The sequence below is a fragment of the Lissotriton vulgaris genome, chromosome 2_1, assembly GCF_964263255.1.
Source record: "Lissotriton vulgaris chromosome 2_1, aLisVul1.2, whole genome shotgun sequence".
Classification (NCBI taxonomy): domain Eukaryota; kingdom Metazoa; phylum Chordata; class Amphibia; order Caudata; family Salamandridae; genus Lissotriton; species Lissotriton vulgaris.
Window position 1 is genome coordinate 1,769,915,825 of NC_141687.1, and position 23,271 is coordinate 1,769,939,095.

The window sequence follows — 23,271 nt, forward strand, 5'->3', positions numbered from 1 at the left end:
CCTGGAAAGAATGACAGCACTCGAGGTTGAGGAATACAAACGCGCTAGATTTTATTCAGCGGAGGGGTGCACACAAAAATATATATATATACATATATATCACTCAATATGTGATGCCAAAAGGTCGCCCTGCCTCACAAGTCAGGGCTCGTGGCCGAGGCGTCCCTTCTAGTATATCCAAAAATCCACAGACTCTCAGTGTCCAAGAGTGTGTTAATGAGCCACACCATCCGAAAATTCGGCACAAATCTTTTATTCAATCAAACCAGCCATGATGCGTTTTGACCCTTACCGGTTCTTTTTCACATGGTATATAAAGTGCTCAACTGACCACTTTACCTTTACAGTACAGTACACTACAGTAGACACCAGTAAAGTGGTAAACTGACCACTTTATATACCATGTGAAAAAGACCCTGATTGGGTTGAAACACGTCACGGGTGTTTTATTGAAATAACATTTTGTGCCAGATTGTCATGTGATCAAGTCACGAGGCAAGCTGAAACGCGTTGTGGCTGTAGAGGTCCTGGAGCAGGAATTCCCAAGACGGAGCAAAACAATGACATATATATATATATATATATATATATATATATATATATATATATATATATATATATATATATATATATATATATATATATATATATATATATATATATATATATATCCATATATTTATCATCGTTTCATATATATATATATATTTGTATAGATATATATATATGTATATATTCACTGAAAAAAACATATGTTTCAGGAACGATATAGTTAGTTGAACATTTCACTCATACAAAGCCATAGAAATTCCAGCGTTCTAGTTAGTTCAGCTAACTATGACTCACGCCCCGCAATGCACTGCTGATGAAGTCACATATTACATCATTCATGACATGGTCAGTGACATCACTGATGACATCACTGATAACATCTCAAATGATATGATTGATGACATCATCCAGTGACAGTGTGTTTCCGTAAAGTTTTAAGTGGGTGTATAAGTGTCTGTATGGAGGATTTAGTAGGTATGTGACTGACTGTATAAGTAACTGGAAACTCTAGCATCCAAGGGTATCAGGGAAAAAGCTCTGGGCTGGCTGCGGTCCTTCCTATCGGAAAGATCTCAATCAGTACGCATGGGTAAGTTCTCGTCCCCATGCCGGAACATCAAATACGGGGTCCCACAGGGGGCCTCACTAAGCCCAACTTTGTTTAACATTTTTGTTTCATCCCTGGTGGGAATAGGCAGAAAGTGGGGTGTGGAAATCTGTTCCTATGCCGACGGCACCCAACTCACTGGCATCCTGGATGAAAAAAAAACAATCCCAAAGAAAGGCTACTTAATTGTCTTGCTGAACTGGCCGAATGGATGCACCAGCATTGTTTAAAGCTCAATGCAGATAAATTAGAGATACTTTTGTTCGGAAGCCACACCCAGCTGTGGGATGACAGCTGGTGGCCAAAAGAACTGGGCATTCCACCTGCCCCATCACAAACAGCAAGAAACCTTGGAATAAACATAGATACTGCCCTATCCATGAAGACTCATGTAGCTGCCATATGCGGAAAAGGCTTCGCAATCCTAAAAATGCTTAAGAGAGTCTTCCCCTGGATTCCAATGGAGTGTAGAAAGATCCTGGTCCAGTCACTCTTGATGAGTAGGCTGGACTACGGAAACTCCCTGTTTGTAGGCATGGCCGAGTATCTTTTTACCAAGCTCCAAATGGTGCAGAACGCAGCAGCCAAGGCCATCTGCATGAAAAGAAAATACGACTCGGCCAAGAGCTGTTTACGTTACCTCCATTGGCTTCCAATGAAGCAAAGAGCATCTTTTAAAATGATGTGCATTACTCATAGAGCACTACACAAAACTGGTCCCCTCATCCTTAGAAATAGGATTCAGTTCTATGCTCCCACTCGGAACCTCCGCTCCCAACTCTTGGCTCGTGCAAAAACCTGCCAGGTAAAGAGAGCTAGGATGGGCGAGCGCGCTTTCTCCCATATCGCTGCTGCCAAATGGAACAAACTACCCACAGCCCTTCGACTTACAGAATGCCACCTGGCATTTAGGAAACAGCTAAAATCTTTTCTCTTTCCCCATCCTGAATAATTGAAATGGGCTCTCACCCACGTCACATGCACACTAGCTAGCATAGCGCCGTGATATCCGACCCTGGATGATTGTTAGCGCTCTATAAGAAATTAAATTAAATTAAGTGATTAAATGTGTCTTTCTGAATGCATGGCTTAGTGACTAAACTGAGTGAAAGTCTGTATCAGTCAGTCTGTTGTTGTGTAAGCTGCTGCATGGGTTAGTGAGTAGCTGCATGAGTGTCTATATGGGTTATTGATTGCTTGCCTGAGTATTTGTATGGCTGCCTCAGTGGGTGTGTGTGGGTGGGTGGGACGTGTGTGACTCGGTGCATAGATGTGTGAAGGGTTGAATCACTGGGTGTATGGGTTCAAGAGTACATGTGGAAACAGCTGTAGGGGTGGGTTAGTGTGTGTATGGGTGTGTTGGTGAGTGAATGGATGTCTCAGTGGTACATGTGCAAGTAAGTACATATGTAAAAGGCAGTATATGTGAGTGATGGTGTATATCAATACCTATATGTGAGAGTCAGTAATTGTGAGATTGGCTGCATGGATAAGTGTGTATTTGTATCAGTGATTCTATAACAGAGTAATTATGTGTTAGTATCTGTAAGAATAAGTGAGGTGGTGTCTGTATAACTGTATAGGTGAGTAAATGGAAGTATGATTGATTCTTTGCATGACTGACTAGGTGTGTGGGTAACTCTGGATATGTGGCAGTGGTTGCGTGTCTGTATAGGTGGATGAGTGCATATGATAGTGTTGTATTGATGAGTGACTGCATGTATGAGTGACTGTATGGGTGAATGAGTGGATGTGTGTGTAGACCTAGGAATCAGTCAGTGCGTGTTTAGTAACTGGTATTGATGTGTCTATTTTTTTGAAAAAGGTAGTCTATATTTTAGAGTGGGTGTATCAAAGGTTATATTTAGGTGTGAGGAGGTTCATCAGATTTTCACATGGATGATGTCATCAGTGAAGTCATCAGTAATGTCATTTGAGATGTCATCAGTGATGTCACTGACCATGTCATGATTGATGTAATATGTGACGGCATCAGCAGTGCATTGCGGGGGCGCGAGTTATAGTTAGCTGAGCTAACTATAACGCCGGAATTTCTATGGTTTTGTATGAGTGAAATGTCCAACTAACTATAAAGTTCCTGAAACCTATGGTTTTTTCAGTGAATTTCTATTGTTTTTTTAAATGATCATTTCTAACTATAACGTGCTTGAAACCTATGTTTTTTTAGTGAATTTCTATGTTTTTTTAAATGCTAATTTCTAACTATAAAGTGCCGGAAACCTATTGTTTTTTCAGTGAATTTCAAAGATTTTTTTAAAAGAAAATGTGTAAGTCTAATGTACCTCAATCTTATGTTTTTTTATTTTCTATACATATATATATATATATATATGTGAACAAGGGAGTGTTCCTGAAACACGTTGAGTGCTACTTGCCATTGACCCGAGTGAAATAAAACAGAGGTTTATTGCAGCAGATTTCGTGTCCGTGATTGCTGTCCCGTTGGAGTGTGTGACTGCTTTGGCGTACATATATATATATATATATATATATATATATTTAAAAAAAATTGTGAATAATTTTTAGTTAGGAAAATTATATTAATTCTTTTTTTTATATTATACAGAAGTCGCGCACCCTTCGCGCATCCTACATGATGGCTGCACACATTCCGGTAGCCATTTGGAAAAATCGCCCTGGGGTCGCGACTTTGTCATACTTTGTAAAGTATGAAATATCTTTAAATTAATTATAAATAAAAGTTTTCCTATAAGTGTGTGTCTGAATTTATTAATAAAATTATTTTTAAAATATTATTTTCAATATAATTTCGACGAAAGTAAAGTTACGAAATGCGCGGTGTAGCTGCTTAATGTGCGCAACATCTCCCCACACGTATTTCCAGGGTCGTGCCGTGATCGCACTGAGATTGCGTCGAAGTCGTGACCTCGGTGTATTTTTAAGTTGAAAAAATTACTATACAAAGTTTGAATATGATATTAGACTGAACAGTTTTGCTAATATACTAATTGAAAGTTTATAGAAATTTTTATTTATAGTGTATAATGATATATATGATTTTCGCAGGTGCGCGAAGGGTGCGTGACTAGTGTGCGCACCCTAAGCGACTTCATGTCAGCAAAAGAAAAAAGGAATCTGATTGGTTGAAATCAATTTAACTGTGAAAGAGGGAGGATCCATCCTTTTGATATTTCCCTTACTTTCTGTCCTTGATAGAGAGAAGACCTGTTTCTTGCTTAACTTTATTTTGATATACCTTTTTTGTGTGTTCGTTTATTTTTAATACAACTATGGCTTCTAGTTTTGCCGAACTTGATCCACTTGCAGTAGAAGAGGAAGAACAGATGGTGCAGCAGAAGAAGAAAAGAAAGGAAAGCATCATCGGGTCCTTTTTAAGTGTACAAGAGGACCTGTGATGGATGCCGCTTCTGCCTTCCGTATCCTGGAATGGCACAGTACGGTCATACTGCTGTGGGATGCACAATCGTTGACCTTTTATGGCACTGCTCCACACTTCGGGCAGGACGCTTTCCATTAGCTGTGTTTTCTGATGACGTGCTCCGCCGGCCCCGTCCAACAACAGAACTCCTTTAGATCCAAACAGACTCTTCCACTCTCTCACTAGAAGTGAAACCAGGCCATGCAAAAACACTTTCACAATAAAACAGTCGGGAATGCACTTTTCGGTAAAAAAACACATTCTTTCCTCCTAATTTACGAAAAATAAATGACTCACAGAAGAACAGGGGCCAACTTCGATCGGTAAACAGCTGTTAAAATAACTTTTTTACTCCGCAATACCATTACAACGCATGCCTTTCCAGGCATGCGTTGTACATCGCAAAGTCATTACTAAGCACTTTTTAGACCGCATGGTCATTTACCACGCATGCCTTTACAATCAATTTAGTTGTAAAGGTATGTATGGTAAGTTAACATGCGTTCTAAAAAACATGTAGACGATCCACGTCGTCGTAAGGAAACATAGGCTGCTCCATTTCCTCAAAACGACGTGCACCGCCCCTCTGAGACGACATGAAGCAGGAACCACGAGGAGTGAGAGGTAAAGGGGATTGGGCATGGGCTGGGGGTTACTTTTCTAGGGTTAAGGGTAGTGCTGCTGTGTTTGGGTAGTGTAGGGGGTCGTGGTGGGGGTAGTGTTTTAGGGATTAGGGCAGTACAGTGGTGTTTCTGTAGTGTAGGGAGTCGTGCTGGGGGTAGATTTAGGGTTTAGGGTAGTGCAGTGGTGTTTGTGTAGTGTAGGGGGGTCATGCTGGGGGTAGTGTTTTAGGGTTTACGGAAGTGCAGTGGTGTTTGGGTAGTGTAGGAGGTCATGCTGGAAGTAGATTTAGGGTAGCAGAGTGGTGTTTGTGTAGTGTAGGGGGTCATGCTTGGGTAGTGTTTTAGGGTTTAGGGTAGTGCAGTGGTGTTTGGGTAGTGTAGGGGTCGTGCTGGGGGTAGTCTTTTAGGGTGTAGGGTAGAGCAGTAGTGTTTGTGTATTGTAGGGGGTCATGCTGTAGGGAGTGTTTTAGGGTTTAGGGTAGCACAGTGGTATTGGGTAGTGTAGGGGGTCATGATGGGGTAGTGTTTTATGGTTTAGGTTGGTGTAGTGGTGTTTGGTTAGTGTAGGGGGTAGTGCTGGGGTAGTTTTGTAGGGTCTGGGGTAGTGCAGTGGTGTTTGTGTAGTATAGGGGGTCGTGCTGGGGGCAGTGTTTTAGGGTTTAGGTTAGTGCAGTGGTGTTTTTGTAGTGTAGGGGGTCGTGCTGGGGTAGTGTTTTAGGGTTTAGGGTAGCGCAGTGGTGTTTGGGTAGTGTAGGGGGTCGTGCTGGGGGTAAATTTAGGGTTTAGGCTAGTGCAGTGGTGTTTGGGTAGTGTATGGGTCGTGCTGGGGGTATATTTAGTGTTTAGGGACGTGCAGTGGTCTTTGGGTAGTGTTTCGGGGTTTGTGCTGGGGTAGTGTTTTAGGGTTTAAGGTAGAGCAGTGGTGTTTGTGTAGTGTAGGGGTCCTACTAAGGGTAGTGTTTTAGGGTTTAAGGTAGTGATGTGGTGTCTGTGTAGTGTAGGGGGTAGTGTTTTAGGGTTTACAGTAGTGCAGTGGTGTTTGTGTAGTGTAGGGGTTCATGCTGGGGGTAGTGTTTTATGGTTAAGGTTAGTGCAGTGGTGTTTGTGGAGGGTATGGGGTCGGGTTTTAGGGTTTAGGGTAGGGCAGTGGTGTTTGGGTAGTGTAGGGGGACATCATGGGGTAGTGTTTTAGGGCAGTGCAGTGGTGTTTGGGCAGTGTAGAGGTCGTGCTGGGGTTAGTGTTTTAGGGTGTAGGGTAGAGCAGTGGTGTTTGTGTATTGTAGGGGGTCGTGCTGTGGGTAGTGTTTTTGAGTTTAGGGTGCAGTGGTGTTTGTATAGTATAGTATAGTTTAGGGGGTCATACTGGGGTTAGTGTTTTGGGATTAAGGGCAGTGCAGTGGTGTTTGGGTAGTGTAGGTGGTCGTGCTGGGGTAGATTTATTGTTTAGGGTAGTGCAGTGGTGTTTGGGTATTGTAGGGGTTCGTGCTGGGTTAGTGTTTTAGGGTTTAGGGTAGTGCAGTGTTGTTTGGCTAGTGTGGGGGGTCATGCTGGGGTAGTGTTTTTGGGTTTAGGGTATTTCAGTGGTGTTTGGGTAGTGTAGGGGATCGTGCTGGGGTAGTGTTTTAGGGTAGCGCAGGGGTGTTTGTGTAGTGAAGGGGTTCATGCTCTGGGTAGTGTTTTAGAGTTTAGGGTAGCATAGTGGTGTTTGGGTAGTGTAGGGGGTCTTGCTGGGGGTAGTGTTTTAGGGTTAAGGGTAAGCGTGGGAGTAAAATCTGTTTTGAGGGCAAATTTGCGGATTTAATGACGATCTCGCGATTCGCGCGAATTTACCCAGAAATCTGCAAATTCGCAAGCTGCAAATTATTTTGCTTGGTCGCGCTTGAAAAACTACAATATTGCGCGCGCGGCGTTGACTCTGAGCCTGCCATGTTGTTTTTCTCCCGGTTTTGCGTGTGCTGCGCCCTTTTCGATCTTGCTGCGTGATCGCGCAAGAGTTTTTCGAACACAATTACGTCATTGCGGCTTGCCATCTTGCACAGCGAGAGTTTGACAATGCGAGTACGTCATAAAGACCCGCGACGGCACGCAGCTGACTTCCGGCGGGAGGTTTGAACAGATCGCATTCCCGAAATTGCAAAAATTGCAATTCTGCACAAGAAATCCACCGCAGGAAGCATAAACCTTGTGAAAATGATGATTTTGATCAGAATAACTCCTGAGATTGACATTTGGCTGCACTTTTTGGTGCAGGAGTCCATTTTTTGGAGGGGGGGTGGGAGGAAGGAAGTTCCCCAGAGTCTCCAACTTCCTGTTCCTGTCCAGCAGGCTCCTTCCAGTGCTTTGTCCAAGTCCTGGTCACTTTTCATTTGGATCTGGAGCTGGAAGGATTACTCTTTGTGGCTGCTGCTGGATATTTGTATTTGAGGACTTTTTGGACTTTGGAGTTTGGATCACTTTTGGACTTGCGATTTTACAAGTAAGTTGCTGTTGTTTGTTTGGGGCATTGCAGTTGAGGCAACTCCAGTTCTAAAAAAAAATTCACAACTTTAAGAAAATATATATTGTGGTGGGTAGCTAGACACAGTATCCAGTAGGCCCAGGGTTAGTCATGGGTGCATTATACAACTGTTTCTGTGATTTTTTTAAAACTTAATTCTTATTTATGTCATGGAATTTTAGTTCACTGTTATATGTTGTTTTTTGTTTTAATTTTGGGGTGCCTGTAAAGCCTCACTAGCCAGTAGGCCCAGGGGTACTCAGTGGTGCATGGGCCTAGTCTTTCTCTGGGGTGTCTTGAATTTAAACATCATTGAGGGCATGGATGGCATAGGATTGTGGTGATTTCTGAGTGTTTTTCGACTTTTTGGGTTGTTGTTGGGGCCTGGCCATGTGGGTGGGGGCCATCTTGAGGCCTGGCACAGGCAGGGCCATGCCATGTGGTGGAGGTCAAGGGGCCATTTTTAAGCCAGGCAGTGTGCCCAGGCCTGCACCCAGTTTTCCTTGCTTTCAACCATTATGTCCAGGGGTACTCAGTGGTGCATGGGCCTAGTCTTTCTCTGGGGTGTCTTGAATTTAAACATCATTGAGGGCAAGGATGGCATGGGATTGTGGTGATTTTTGAGTGTTTTTCAACTTTTTGGGGTGTTGTTGGGGCCTGGCCATGTCTGTGGGGGCCATTTTGAGGCCTGGTACAGGCAGGGTCTGGCCATGTGGTGGGAGTCAAGGGGCCATTTTTAAGACAGGAAGTGTGCTCAGGCCTGCACCCAGTTTGCCTTGCTTTCAACCATTATGCCCAAGGGGTACTCAGTGGTGCATGGGCCTAGTCTTTCTCTGGGGTGTCTTGAATTTAAACATCATTGAGGGCATGTATGGCATGGGATTGTGGTGATTTTTGAGTGTTTTTCGATTTTTGTGGGTGTTGTTGGGGCCTGGCCATGTGGGTGGGGGCCATCTTGAGGCCTGGTACAGGCAGGGCCTGGCCATGTGATGGGGGTCAAGGGGCCATTTTAAAGGCAGGCAGTGTGCTCAGGCCTGCACCCACTTTGCCTTGCTTTCAACCATTATGCCCAAGGGCTACTCAGTGGTGCATAGGCCTATTCTTTCTCTAAGGTGTCTTGAATTTAAACATAATTGAGGGCATGGATGGCATGGGATTGTGGTGATTTTTGAGTGTTTTTCGATTTTTGTGGGGGTTGTTGGGGCCTGGCCATGTGGGTGGGGGCCATCTTGAGGCCTGGTACAGGCAGGGCCTGGCCATGTGCTGGGGGTCAAGGGGCCATTTTGAAGGCAGGCAGTGTGCTCAGGCCTGCACCCACTTTGCCTTGCTTTCAACCATTATGCCCAAGGGCTACTCAGTGGTGCATGGACCTAGTCTTTCTCTGGGGTGTCTTGAATTTAAAAATCATTGAGGGCTTGGGTGGCATGGGATTGTGGTAATTTTTGAGTATTTTTCGATTTTTGGGGGGGTTGTTGGGGCCTGTCCATGTGGGTGGGGGCCATCTTGAGGCCTGGTACGGGCAGGGCCTGGCCATGTGGTGGGGGTCAAGGGGCCATTTTGAAGGCAGGCAGTGTGCACAGGCCTGCACCCACTTTGCCTTGCTTTCAACCATTATGCCCAAGGGCTACTCAGTGGTGCATTGGCCTAGTCTTTCTCTGTGGTGTCTTGAATTTAAACATCATTGAGGGCATGGATGGCATGGGATTGTGGTGATTTTTGAGTGTTTTTTGATTTTTGTGGGGGTTGTTGGGGCCTGGCCATGTGGGTGGGGTCATCTTGAGGCCTGGTACAGGCAGGGCCTGGCCGTGTGGTGGGGGTCAAGGGGCCATTTTGAAGGCAGGCAGTGTGCTCAGGCCTGCACCCACTTTGCCTTGCTTTCAACCATTATGCCCAAGGGCTACTCAGTGGTGCATGGGCCTAGTCTTTCTCTGGGTTGTCTTGAATTTAAACATCATTGAGGGCATGGATGGCATGGGATTGTGGTGATTTTTGAGTGTTTTTCGACTTTTTGGGGTGTATAACTGATGTTCCTCTGGCGTCCATTGCTTTTAGGTGCACAAGAGAACCACCAGTGCCAGGAGGAAGTCCTGCAGCAGTGTGTGCAGCACAACGTCACGTGTGGCCACAGACAAGACAACTCTACAACTCGTGCAACTGCGGCCTGCTGTTCTGACATCTCAAGAAGATGGCCCCAAAGAAAGTTGGCCGTGCCACTGTCAGTAAGAAGGAGAAGAAGAAGCAAGTGGCACCACCTACCAAGGAGACTGGTGTGCCCACCGACACCTTTTTTTGGAGAAAAAAAACACGCCTGCAGCAGCAGCTGTGTCCGCCGGGGACCAAGCTGGAAGCAGCACCTCCGCTTCATTGGGTTCAGTGCCACTACGCCAAGTTAGGTCCAAGACCACCATGAGTGCTGCTGCGGCAGCCACTTTGGTTGTTGAATCACCATCGACCAGTGATCTTGGGTCATCACAAGAAAGTACCATCCAACCAACGCCGGGTGTAACTCAGCTGAGGAGTGTTCAACAACCACAGCCACAAACACAGGTGCAAGTAGTACAAGCGCAAGTACATGGGCAAGGAGAGGCGCAAGTACAGCCGCAAGGAGAGGCTCAAGTACAGCCGCAAGGAGAGCCGCAAGGAGAGGCGCATGGACAGGTGCATGGAGAGGTGCGACTAGAGGTTCATGGAGCGGCACAGCTGCCTACAACGCTGGTTCCTCCAGAAGTAGGGGCACATCAGGAAATTGCTATTCAAGAGGAGGTATCCGACGAAGCCACTACTCGTGATGATGATTATCCATTGTCTTCCGGATCCCCAGCAAGAAAAAGGTCAAGGAGGGATACTAGAAGTTCTTCTTCAAGCCCCCTTCCTTCTGATGATGCTGATGTTGATTGGAACCCACCAATGCGGTCTGAGAGTGAGTCACCCCATGATGAGCCGACAAAGGTAGCTAAGCCTAAAAGGAAGGCTCCCGCAAAGCTTCCACTTATGGGTGATGACGTCGAACAAGTAGTGGTATGTTCCGCTGCTGATGAACAGTCTGACGATGACCCAGTAGTCATGCAGCAGACAGACATTTTAGCTGCTGAGCGGGATATGGGCGGCATGTCACTGGTACCACCAGCGTTAACTACAACACCAACACGACCTACAGCTTCCATCTTTTTTAGTCAGAAGGGCCGGCATGGACCTCCATCCAGCTCGACCTCAAGTAGTGGTGCTGTAAGTGAACAACAGAAACAAATCTAGCCATGCCTATCCTCCACTTCATCTGGCATTGAAAGTCAAAGTAGCACCTCCACCACCAGCAGACATCACCAGTCCGCAGTTTGGGACTTCTTTACTGTTAGCGCAAAGGCGGAAAACGTGATCATTTGTTCGATTTGTAAAGCATCAGTTAGTCGGGGTAAGCTTGGTACCAACTATGGTTCCGGAAGCACACATGAGGAAGATCGAGGAAGCCAAAAGAAAAAAAAATCCAAATGTATCCCTTGATATTGAATCTGATGATGACGAGAATCTGATTGTGCAGGGGGGAAGTGAAGAAGCGACACATTTTATCTGGTACACCCAGTACCCCTGGCAGCAGCACTGCAGTCGTATCGCCCACACCCTCTACCCCTGCAACATCTATGAGGCACACTAAGAGTGTTGGAGAGACACCAATGCGAAAACTACTTCAATGGGCCTAACTGGTTTGAAGAGGTCATCATCATCATCATCACGTAAAATGATCCAGCCCACCATTAGAAGCATGCTTTGGTCAGAGGCGCCATTTGAACGCAACCACCCAACGGTACGTCTGTATAACGCGAAGCTGGCTAAAATGCTAGCGCTGGACCTTCTCCCTTTTTCTTTCGTGGAAGGGGTGGGGTTTCTAGAATTAGTGGCAACAGTCTGCCTTAAATGGAAGGTTCCTAGCCGGTCCTATTTTGCCAGAGTTGCTATTCCAGCACTACATCAAGATGTGCTGGAGGTGATTGGGGCAGTGTTGCAGAAGAGTGCTGTTCACACTATCCACTTGACAACAGACATGTTGCCAAGCCCTTGATTACATGTGCATCACTGCACACTGGGTCTCTTTTGCAGGGTCTTTTGCAGGGGTTAGAGACAAGTCAAGTGCAGTTGCTGACCTGGACACAGTTTTTCAAGCTTCTCGGAAACATGCAACATTAGCCATGTTTGCCATGGCGAAAAGTCATACTGCAAAAAACATTTTGGATGAGTTTAAAAGTAAGGTCTCTGAATGGCTGGAACCAAGAAATTGCATAGTTGGTTATGTTTCCACGGATAATGGCAGTAATATAGTTAGGGCCATGCAGGACGGTGACTATTGCAGAGTGCCGTGTTTGGCGCACTGTATAAACCTGGTTGTTCAAGGTTTCTTGAATAATGAAAACCAGGTCAAGAAGTTACTGACCACCTGCCGAAGAATCTGCACACATTTCAGCCATTCTTTTAAGACCTGGAAGGAGCTGAGGAGCATTCAACATGCTATTATTATTATTATTAAAATGTTTTATAGAGCGTGTAGTCACCCTGAGGTATCCCAGCGCTAGAGATCCCTACACCTGTGGGGTCGGGGTGAGAAGAGGGGGGGGCACAGCAATTTTAATTAGAAGTGGTTAAAAATTAAGGGAACAAGTGAGTTTTGAGTCGTTTCCTGAATCGCAGGTAGTTCGGTTCTTTCCTCAGGTCTCGGGGGAGAGCGTTCCATGGGCGAGCTGTGTGGATGGAGAAACGTCTTCCACCCGTGCGGGCTTTCTTGAATCTAGGCAAGATGATGAGGGACTCCTTGTCCGATCGAAGGGATCTAGGGGCTTTATACAGTTGTATAAATTTCCTCAGAATGGGGGGGCCCTGATTCTGCAGTAGTCTATGGGACAGGCTTAAGGCTTTGAATATTACTCGTTCCCTCACTGGGAGCCAGTGAAGGAGCTTCAGAGCAGGTTTGGCTGAAGCTCTGGCAGGGGTGTGCGTGAGGATCTGTGCGGCAGCATTTCGGATTTTCTGTAGTTTGTTTAGGGTTGCTTCGGGTGCGCCCAGGTATATAGCGTTGCTATAGTCAAGCCTGGACAGTATGAGGCCTTGGATGAGAAGTCTTTGCGATGTGGGTGGAAGAAGGTGCAGGATCTTTCTCATCGATTTGAGTAGCCCGAAGCAGGTGCCTGCTACTTTTTTGGCCTGCGTGGTGAATGAAAGGTCTGTTTCAATCCATACTCCCAGGCTTTTTACTTCCTGTTTAGGGGCGGGGGGGGGGTCCCAAACAGGGTGGCCAGATGTTCAAAGGGAAGGTGAGTCCTTTCTGACCCAGAAGGAGAATGTCAGTTTTAGAACCATTCAGCTTTAAGGCTGAGTTATTCATCCACCCTTGGATCTGCGTCAAGCAGTTGAATAGGTCCACAGGCTGTTTACTAGGGTGGGAAAGGGAGACAACTAATTGTGTGTCATCCGCATAACTGACAATGCTCACTCCGAACGGGGTGACGACCTCCTCCAATGGGGACATATAGATGTTAAACAATGTGGGGCTCAGGGAGGCGCCCTGAGGCACGCCACATTGGAGGGGTGTGTCGGAGGACGGGTGTTATTCTCCCAGATCTGGAAGGAGCGTTGGGCCAGAAAGGAGGAAAGCCAGGATAGAGCGGTGCCTTCTACTCCTACCTTCTTGAGCCGTTTGACCAGGAGTTGGTGGTTGACGGTGTCGAAGGCCGCGCTCAGGTCGAGGAGGATCACTGCCACTGATCCTCCCTCGTCCAAGAGCGCTCTGGCCTCCTCCACTGCTGCCAGGAGGGCGATGTCGGTGCCCTGTCCTGGGCGGAAACCTGTCTGCGAATTTTTTAGCAGATTATTGGATTCAAGAAACTGGGAGAGTTTCTTATTCACCAGTTTCTCGGCTACCTTGCTGGTCCCGGGGAGGAGGGATATTGGTCGGTAGTTGGCCAGTTCTGCTGGGTCCAAGGAGTTTTTTTTAGCAGCGCCTTAACGACTGCCGCTTTCCAACTATGGGGGACGACTCCCTGTTGAAAAGAAGCGTTAATCAGATGGGTGAGAGGGTGGATGATGATGGGAGCGACTTCCTTGAGGGTCCGTAGCGGTGCGGGGTCCCTAGGAGATCCGCTTTTGATGGATTTGAGCGTGTTCTCAACTTCTTCGTTGGTTATTTGTCCCCAGGAAGTTAGGCGCGGGGCGATCGAAGTGTCGGGGGGATCGTCAGTCTCGCTCGGATTAGTCGAAGGGATGGAGTCAAGAATTTTTGGGATTTTTTCTTGAAAGAAGCTGGCTAGCTGGTGACATTTTTCCTGGTCTGCCTTTGGATCTGGGGGGTTTCTAGGGGCGGGGTCGGGGACCTTAAGAAGTTCTTTCAGGATGGTATAGGTTTCTTTGCTTGAACAGGCGGCTTTTTCGATTCGTTCCTGAAAGAATCGACTTTTTGTCTTGTCGATCAAAGATTTGTAAGCTGATAAGGAGGTGGAGTAGGCGTCCTTATTAGCGTTGGATTTCTCCTTACTCCATGATCGTTCAGCTCTTTTACAGTCCTGCCGTAGCGACTTGAGCTCTGGAGTATACCATGGGGCTGAGGGTATACGTTTGTTGTGTCTGAGGGTGGCGGTTTTGGGGATAAGGGTGTCCAGAAAGGAAGTGATCCAGGAGCGAAACTGTTCATCGGCCGTTATGGCGTCGGAGGAAAGCGCTGGGGTAGTATTGGAGAGGATGTCCGACCATTCTGAAGGTATGAGTTTATGCCATCGTCTGTCAGTGATTTTGATTTTCGCAGGCTGGGTGGTAACAGTAGGGGCCTCCCATGAAATGGGGACTAAAAGGTGATCAGTCCATGGCAGTGGCAAAGGTGGACTGGTGGTGATATTGGCATTAGTGAGGACGGGATCTAACAGGTGTCCCTTATCGTGGGTGGGCTCGTTATTGACCAACCTGATATTAAGTGACAAAAGGTCCGCTAGTAGGTCAGAGGCAGACCGGTCAGTGGGATCTGTAAAGTGGAGGTTCAGGTCGCCAACGATGAGAAAGTTGGAAACGGAGGCGGCTAGTTGAGAAGCCGTTTCGGTGACTGCATTGAGAAATTTCCCAAGAGTACCTGGGGGCCGGTAGATCAGGAGTCCCGAAAGGGAGTGCGTCGGGGAGGATTGAAGGGAAAAGTGACAACTTTCGGAGTCATCAATTTGGGGGTCGCTGGTTCTGCAGGTGAGATGTTCCCGGTAGATTATGGCCAACCCGCCTCCTCTTCCTCTTGGTCTATGGAGGGTTTGGATGAGGTAGCCTGGGGTAAGGGCGGAGACAGCGTCCGCATCGGTGCTGTCAGAAAGCCAGGTTTCTGAGAGAAATAATGCATCCAAGCCTTAGTCTTGGATCATCTCATTGATTTCGAGTGCATGCTTGGGGAGGGATCGACAGTTGAGAAGACCCAGCTGTAGGCTAGGGTTGGCTGTGGTCTGAGTGGTTGGGTAACAACGCGTGCAGCTTGTGAAGGGTTTACCTGCATCGTGAATGTACCGACAGCCTAGGTTTTTTTCGGGTCGGAGCTCCAGAAGCGTGTCTGCTGGGTACATCAGACGACTGGGAGGTGGATCTGGCAGAGTCCCTGAGCCTGGGTCCGTCCGGGCCCAGACGGGCCCAGACGGGCTTGCCTTTGGCGCGCCTTCGGCGCACCAAAGGCAAGTACATATATATATGTACATAAAGTGCCAGTCAAAGGACTCATCCAGGAGGTGGCAACACGTTGGAACTCAACCTTTTACATGCTTGAGCGTCTGTTTGAGCAGTGCATGGTAATCAATGACTATATCTTTACCGTAGGTTCTACTATTAATGACTTGAGGCTAGAGTCGGAGGAATGGCAGCTAGTTAAAAGCCTGACAGACATGCTTCGTCCTTTTGAGATCCTCACGCGTGAAGTCAGCAGGGAGGACTGTTCTTTGAGCAAAGCTATCCCATTGTTGCGCATGCTAGAGCACCAACTGAAGGCAGTGTCTTCAACGTTGAGAGATGATGGTGGAAAGCAAGTTGCAAATGTGTTGGCGGAGAACTTATTATGCCGCCTAGTTCCCAATGAAAGGCTTCAAAAGATACATACAGAACAACATTACATTTGTGCCACTATTCTGGATCCATGGTACAAAAAGGCAGTGGCCAGCAAAGCATTCATTCCTTTTGATGAGGCAGATGTTTCAAAGTAAAAACATTGGATAGCTGTGTCAGCCAGATGGTTCGAAAAAGATCGAAAGAAAATTCAAGGAGCCGTCAGAAGTCTAACTGAATCAGCAGGCGATCCAGCGTCAAGTTTCACTTCTTAATCTGTGGCAGAAGGGAGTCACTATCCTACACCAGCAGCAACCCTATCATCATCCTCACCTGCACCAGGCCCAGCCATAATATTGTTGGAAGCGGATTGGCTAACTCATCAAGGGTTTGTTCGTTCCAGTTGTGAGAAGGCCACAGATGGTAGGCAAAGTGGAGCAACCGTGGAGAACCTTGAGTTGATGGTGCAGGCCTATCTGGATGAGCCAACACAGGTCTTTGTTCATACTAACCCATTGCTGTATTGGTACAGGAAAATGGCTCTATGGCCACTGATCGCCAACCTGGCTCTAAATTATTTGTCTTGCCCACTCGCAAGTGTGTCTTCTGAACTTGTTTTCAGTGCTGCTGGTGCCATTATAACTTTAAAAAGGTCCCGGCTCTCGGTCAAAAATGTGGAGAGGTTAACACTGATCAAGATGAATCAGCACTTGATACCACCAGATTACAAAGTACGTGAATGCACGCAGGAAGAAGAGGACACCGACTTAGGTGACGGAAGTTCTTCTCTGTTACCTGACCTACTCCCGTCTCAAATCATGAAGTTGGAGGACGAGCTCTACTTCCCTGAAAATGACTTCCTTTTTGTCGTCCTTATTCACTTTTATTCCTGTGTGTCTTTCTTTGTTTTGCAACTTTTACCACAAAAAAACTATAATCACCTAATCACAACAAGTCCATCAGCAGCACTGTCTTCATCTTATATTCCTTATTGATTTGAAGGTGCCTCAGTCTGCATTCCTGAGGTTCACAAGTTCACAACTCAATCATGCTCCTTTATACTCTTCCTCCAGACTCCCCCTATCCATTTCCCTCAGCGTTTAGGCCCTGTTCTGTCCCTGTCCTCAGCTGCCCAGCAAGTAGTGGGCAGCTGCTACGTTTAGGTTTTGTTGCTGTGGCGCAACCTGAACTTTGAAGTAAGTGTAATTTCTGCGAATTCTCCTGTGCTGCACCTCTGAATGTGTTTTATGCATCATGTGCCTTGTTCTTACACCGCTGAATGTATGTTTATGCATCATGTGTTTTGTTCCCAGGCCTATACCCCTAAATGTACGGTGACATTTAGTTGGTTGTTTTCTCCTAGTACAGGTGTTCCCTGTGAGGTCCTGGTTCCCTGGGTATTATTCTCCTAAGGTGGTTAGGGTTGCATAGGTGGTATTTACCGGTTACCAGCAGTTACTGGTTGTGTGCTAAAGTGATTTATACTCTATTTTCGAAGTGCTAATTCTAACAGTATTACTAGTTATAAAAGTGCTGATTCCTGACAGTGGTACAGGTATCCCTGTCTTGTACATATCCCTTGTAAATTCTGCCTGTGCCTGTTGGCACATTGTGAAGTGTGTGTTTTTATCTAATGTGTTTTGGTGTAATACAAAGGCTATTTTTTTTTATACATAACCTTGTGTGGAGTTTCCTTTGTGGTGGGCCTTGGGTGTTGTTGCTGGGGGTGCATGCGCAAACACTTAACTCACATTGCCTCCGAGTTTAGCCTTACTGCTCGTGCTACGTTACCAAGGGGGAGCAGGGGTTATCTTGGCGCGTAACTCCCTTGTCCTGACGTGGAAGTGGTGGTCTCTGACTGACTTTGGCGCAAGCCCTGGCCGGCCAGGGATCCGATTTCTAACATTGGCTCATTCATAATGATGTTGGCAATGTTTTACGGGGGTTTGGTATTCTTTGCTCCAGAATTGGCAGAATTTTGGGCCTTTTGGGTGTTTTGCGGGCACGTGTGTTTGGGTGAAAACTAAGTGAAAACTAGTCGTAGACCTTCCTTCTTCTTCTTCTTCAAAGAGCGCAGTGGTTCGATTTTGTTCTGCCTTACTGAGATTCTTGTGAATCGCTGGAACAAGTGACTGTCCAGGTGAGTTTCAAGAGGATCAAAGTAGTGGAAGTGCTGAAAACAGCAATGTTTTGTGAACAGCGCAATTTGCCATCTTTTGAATATACCAGTATTGCATGTTTTTGGTGGGCTGTTTGGAGGGCTTCTAGGTTTCTGTGGGCGGGTGTTGGGGTCTGGGAGCACTGCTGCCACAGTCTAATGTTGATTGCATTTGTTTTTCATGAAATCCATGGTGGAAAAGGAGAGTTAGGGCTTAGCTGCAGAGCGTATTTGGACTGAATTGAAGGTAGGCCCATTTTTGCTTTTTGCCTGTTTGGGGGTGTTCTGCTTTTGGGCGGGTGGCTGCAGGGGTCTGGGAGCATAGCTCGGAAGGTCTAATATCGGAATGAAATTTTGGACCAAATCGGAGGTTAAAAAGTTTTTGCTTTTTTGCTCACTTGCCTGTCTTTGAGGTGCTGTTTGGGGGGCTTCTAGGTTTTTGTGGTTGGGTTTTGGGGTCTGGCAGCACTGCTGGCACAGTCTAACGTTGATTGCATTTGTTTTTCAGGAAATCCATGGTGGAAAAGTGGAGTTATGACCTAGCTGCACAGCGTATTTGGACTGAATTGAAGGTAGGCCCATTTTTGCTTTTTGCCTGTTTGGTGGTGTTCTGCTTTTGGGCTGGTGGCTGCAGGGGTCTGGGGGCATAGCTCGGAAGGTCTAATATCGGAATCAAGTGTTTAGGACCAAATTGGATGTGAAAAAGTTTTTCCTTTTCAGGAATTTTGCTCACTTTAGCTTTTTCGGGGGTCCACTTGGGGGGTTCCTGGTGTTTGGGGGTCTTGGAGCAACGCTGGGTATGGATACTTTTGATTGCAAGTGGTTTCACGGAAATACATGGGGGCAAAGGGGAGTTAGGGCCTAGCTGCAGAGCGAGCACGGAGTGATCTGGGAAATATGCAGAAATATGTCTGACCATTTTTCCTTTTTTGCTTTTTGGCTGTTTGGGGGGGTTAAACTTGTTTCCACCTGGGTTGACGGGTCTGGGGGCATTGTTGTCAAGGTCTAATACCGAATAAAAGTGGTATGGAGAAAATCGGAGGTGAAAAAGTTTTTACATTTCCAGGCATTTCGCTCACTTTAGCGTTTTCGGGGGCCTGTTTGCGGGGGGTTTCTGGTGTTTGTGGGTGGGTTTTGGGGTATTGGAGCAACGCTGGGTATGGGTAGTTTTGATTGCAAGTGGTTTGAAGAAAATCCATGGTGGCAAAGGGGAGTTAGGGCCTAGCTGCATAGCGCGCGTGGAGTGATTTTGGAAATTTGCCTGAAAATTTCTGTCTCCATTTTTGTAGTTTTGCTTTTTGGCTGTTTGGGGGTCTTCTACTTGTTTTGCCTGGGTTGACGGGTCTGGGGGCATTGCTGGGAAGGTCTATTACCGGATAAAAGCGGTTTGGAGAAAATCGGAGGTAAAAAAGTTTTTCAATTTTCAGGCATTTCGCTCACTTTAGCGTTTTCGGGGGCCTGTTTGGGCGGGTTCCTGGTGTTTGTGGGTGGGTTTTGGGGTCTTGGAGCAACACTTGGTATGGGTAGTTTTGATTGCAAGTGGTTTGAAGAAAAATTCATGGTGGCAAAGGGGAGTTTGGGCCTAGCTGCAGAGCGCGCATGGAGTGATTTTGGAAATTTGCTTGAAAATTTCGAAGTCCCCATTTTTGTAGTTTTGCTTTTTGGCTGTTTGGGGGTCTTCTACTTGTTTTCGCCTGGGTTGACAGGTCTGGGGGCATTGCTGGGAAGGTCTACTACCGGTTAAAAGTGTTTTGGATAAAATCGGAGGTGAAAAAGTTTTTGCGTTTTTGCTCACTTGCTTGTCCTTGGGGTGCTGTTTGTGGGGGTTCTTGGTGTTTGGGGGTGGGTTTTGGGGTGGGTTTTGGGGTCTGGGAGCACTGCTGGCACAGTCTAATGTTGATTGCATTTGTTTTTCAGGAAATCCATGGTGGAAAAGTGGAGTTATGACCTAGCTGCACAGCGCATTTGGACAGAATTGAAAGAAGGCCGAAAATATTCGAAGTATGAGATTTTCCATTTTTGCTTTTTGCCTATTTGGGGGTGTTCTGCTTTTTTGCGGGTGGGTTGGCGGGTCTTGGGGCATTGCTGGGAAGGTCTAATACCGGATAAAAGTGGTTTGTAGAAAATCCATGCTGAAAAGCGATTTGGCACTTTTTGTAACTTAGGGCTCGTTAGGGTTAGCAGCAGTATTGCATGTGTTTAGGGGTGTTCTAGATTTTTGCAACTGGGTTCTGGGGTCTTAGACCACTCGTGGGAATGTGTAATTTTGGTTGCAAGTGGTTTGAAGAAAATCCATGGTGGGAAAGGGGGGATTTAGCCTAGTTAAAGAAAGCGTTTGCCACTATTCTTAACTTAGGGCTCGTTAGGGTTAGCAGTATTCTATTGCCTGTGTTTGGGCGGGGGTTCTAGAGTTTTACGACTGGGTGGGGTCTTGGAAAACTTGTTGGAATGTCTAATTTTGATTGCAAGTGGTTTGAAGATAATCCATGGTGGGAAAGGGGGGTTTGGGGCACACTTTCTGAGTGCATTTTGACACGATTTGAAATTAGGCCTCTGCGAGGTAGCAGCAGTATTCTGCACATTTTTGGGAGGGTAATGTGGGGTGTTCTAGATTTTGGGGATTGTCATCTCTGAAAGTGACAGTATCATTTTTGCACTACACAGTGTGCCTTACATATTTTTTTCTCCGAGGTGTCTTTAGAACTTACTTTTGTGTTTTTCCATCATCAATTACAGGCAGGCTTTTACCCTGTGCCATCGATGTACTACTCAGGCTTACAATTAGCGATCCGCAAATCTGCATCAGGCAGGCAGTGGACAGTGTGTCTGGTCACCAAGATTGATCGACGGAGCATCCGATGGAATGAAGGAGTACCCCGAATAAGAGGAATGGCTGGATCATCAACTTCACAAATTCAACAGGACAACTACAAAAAACATTAACAGTATCCAAAATTCTCCTTATCTTTTAAATGATATTCTTGTGAACTTGAACTTACTTCTACAAGTGTGACTCTGAGCGTTTGTTTGATCTCTGCTTCAAATTCATCCCTCCAGCTATTTGATACGTCTTTGCTATGTTTAACGCTAATTTAATGTTCTAAGTGTTTATTCTCTCTGAGGGCAGAGAGGCAAGTGAAATTGCGTAATGACTGCAGCCCTATACTGTCAACTTGTTTCTTCGTAGTTACTAGTAAGTTGCAGTAAGTAGTAGTACTACTTTTCAGTAACCTAACCATCCATTTAGTACTTCTGGCATGCAGTAGTGCACTTCCTTTATGTCCCTTTAAAGATTTATCAATATCTTCTAATCCAAAGATTTGTTTCTCTTCATTTGTTGTTTGACTGTCCATGCTGTGTTTTTTTCCTCTCTACAAAACTTTCCCAAAACCCCCATTCCCATCCAATTTTCAAACCCTAACCCTCTTCCCCCGGGCTGTGTGGTATTTCATTGAGGTGTGACTGACAACAACAATAAATTCCACAGACTTGCTGGGGAGGATAAGGTCAAAGCAACCAGAAGTTCATGTGCGCCATCGTGGATTGATAAGAACATCCTCCTCCTACACAACGTGAACAATCAAATGCTTTATTCTTACCTTATGTTGGCGCTGCTTAGGCTACAATTTAGGGCACTGTTCTGTACCGTACTATCTATTGTACTGTTTCTAATGCTACGCTCAGGCCACTTAATGTTTAATTTCCTCTTTTTTTCATATGGTGATACTGCCAGTGTGTACCACTACTGCTACCAGCACAACAATGATATTGCATTCGTCGAGGACCAACCTTAATCACCATTTGCAATGAAGCCAGCCCTGGGGCTACCCTGATTCTCAAACACAAATCACAGGTAAGATAAGCATATTGGAGAGGTATTAGAATAATGGGCTAGGAGGACTAAGTTGGGAGGAGAGCAGAGACTGACAGTACTACTAGTAAAGTACAGTAGTAGGGCTACTAAATTTACTAACTCGGTTACTTGCATTTTGGTAGATTTCAGGACTAGATGTTTCATTCATGCTGGTAAGTTTGAAGAAAACAAACGCCCAGTAACCACCACCAACCCCCACACAAAATAATATATGAACGCGTATACAGTGTATTTTGTAAGAAAAATTATTATTAAGAAATATATCTTCGTGTTGTTTTCAGCACAACAATAAAATAAATTACCCGAACTCACCCCCCCTAACCCAACCAATGTCAAAAAGTCCAAAAGTCCCCTTTCCCAAACACTCAATTCCCACCCCCCAACAGTCTTTAAAAAAGGGGCAAGGGATAGTCACTTCCTCTGGTGGCGTAGTTTGGCAAGCTGTTGCTGCATGTCCTGCTGCTCTTTGCGGAGGTCCCGGAACTGGCGCTGCTGTTTTTCAGACAACCGCTCCAGGTAGTCCACTCGCTTTCGGAGGCGGCGCACACGTGCCATCCAGGCTCGGGGGGCAGCTGTTGTTTTTGCTGCTGTGCGGTGGTGGCGGGAGGCTGTTGGGCCTCTGCTCTGTTTGGCTGGAGGCTTGTGGCTGGTGGACCCGGGGGCACTGGAGGAGGATGTACTAGTGGTTGTTGTAGTGTCCTCATGCTCCTGAGCCCACAACCAGCGATACTCTACACAAATAGCCTCCAGCTTACGGGCCTTGGCCCGGACAGCCATCTCCTTACGGGTGACCTTTTTTGGAGTAGCATCTATGAAGAAAGAAAGAAAAATACTGTAGCCAATAGTCTTTAACATAAAGTCAAATAATTCAACAGAAAGTTGACACTCAGTAACACCAGCAAGTAGCAAACACAGTATAACATTTTGAAGATAACGGACCAGGTTTTTTTTGATTGTCGATCCACAACTGGCACCTCCCGTGTGTGACATTATTTATAATTTCTAACCACTATTTTGAGGGTGCCCCAGATAGGAGGAAGAACCTAAACCTCCAATTAGGACACCAAGATCCAAACATAATTGATACAACAGGTATCTGTGCACACGTCACCTTTTACAGAGTAAATGCTGTAGGTAATCAAACAACACAACCAATAGACAAACAATGTGGAAGTAGTCTTGATGGAAGTTTTTCTTCAATTCAGATTTTATCCACCACGCCCAGCCAACACGTGTTTTGTCAGGGCTAGTAGCCCACGACTTCATCAGGGCTCCCAAGGGCAGCAGTACCAAAGCTATTGCCACATTGGCTAGGTGCTCTCAGCCGCTTCTAATTCCAACCCGGCTACCGGGTATTGTGGAGGTTCTCGCTGATTGGCAGCTCACTCAGCTTTCACCCAAGAAATACAGACACAGGCCATGATGATGCAGACTCGCAGTACTTTAAGCAGTACATGCAAGTGGGGATCTGAATGCCTTACTTTTCTACAGGGGTGGCA

The 23,271-nt window shown here is 46.1% G+C and overlaps 1 protein-coding gene across 1 annotated transcript in view; it reads right to left on the reverse strand.

Moving 5' to 3' along the window:
• The window catches only part of LOC147733265 (sperm-specific sodium:proton exchanger-like), a 4,638,748-nt gene that overhangs the window by 705,533 nt on the left and 3,909,944 nt on the right, over nucleotides 1-23,271 (reverse strand). The gene's annotated exons all lie outside the window — the stretch shown is intronic.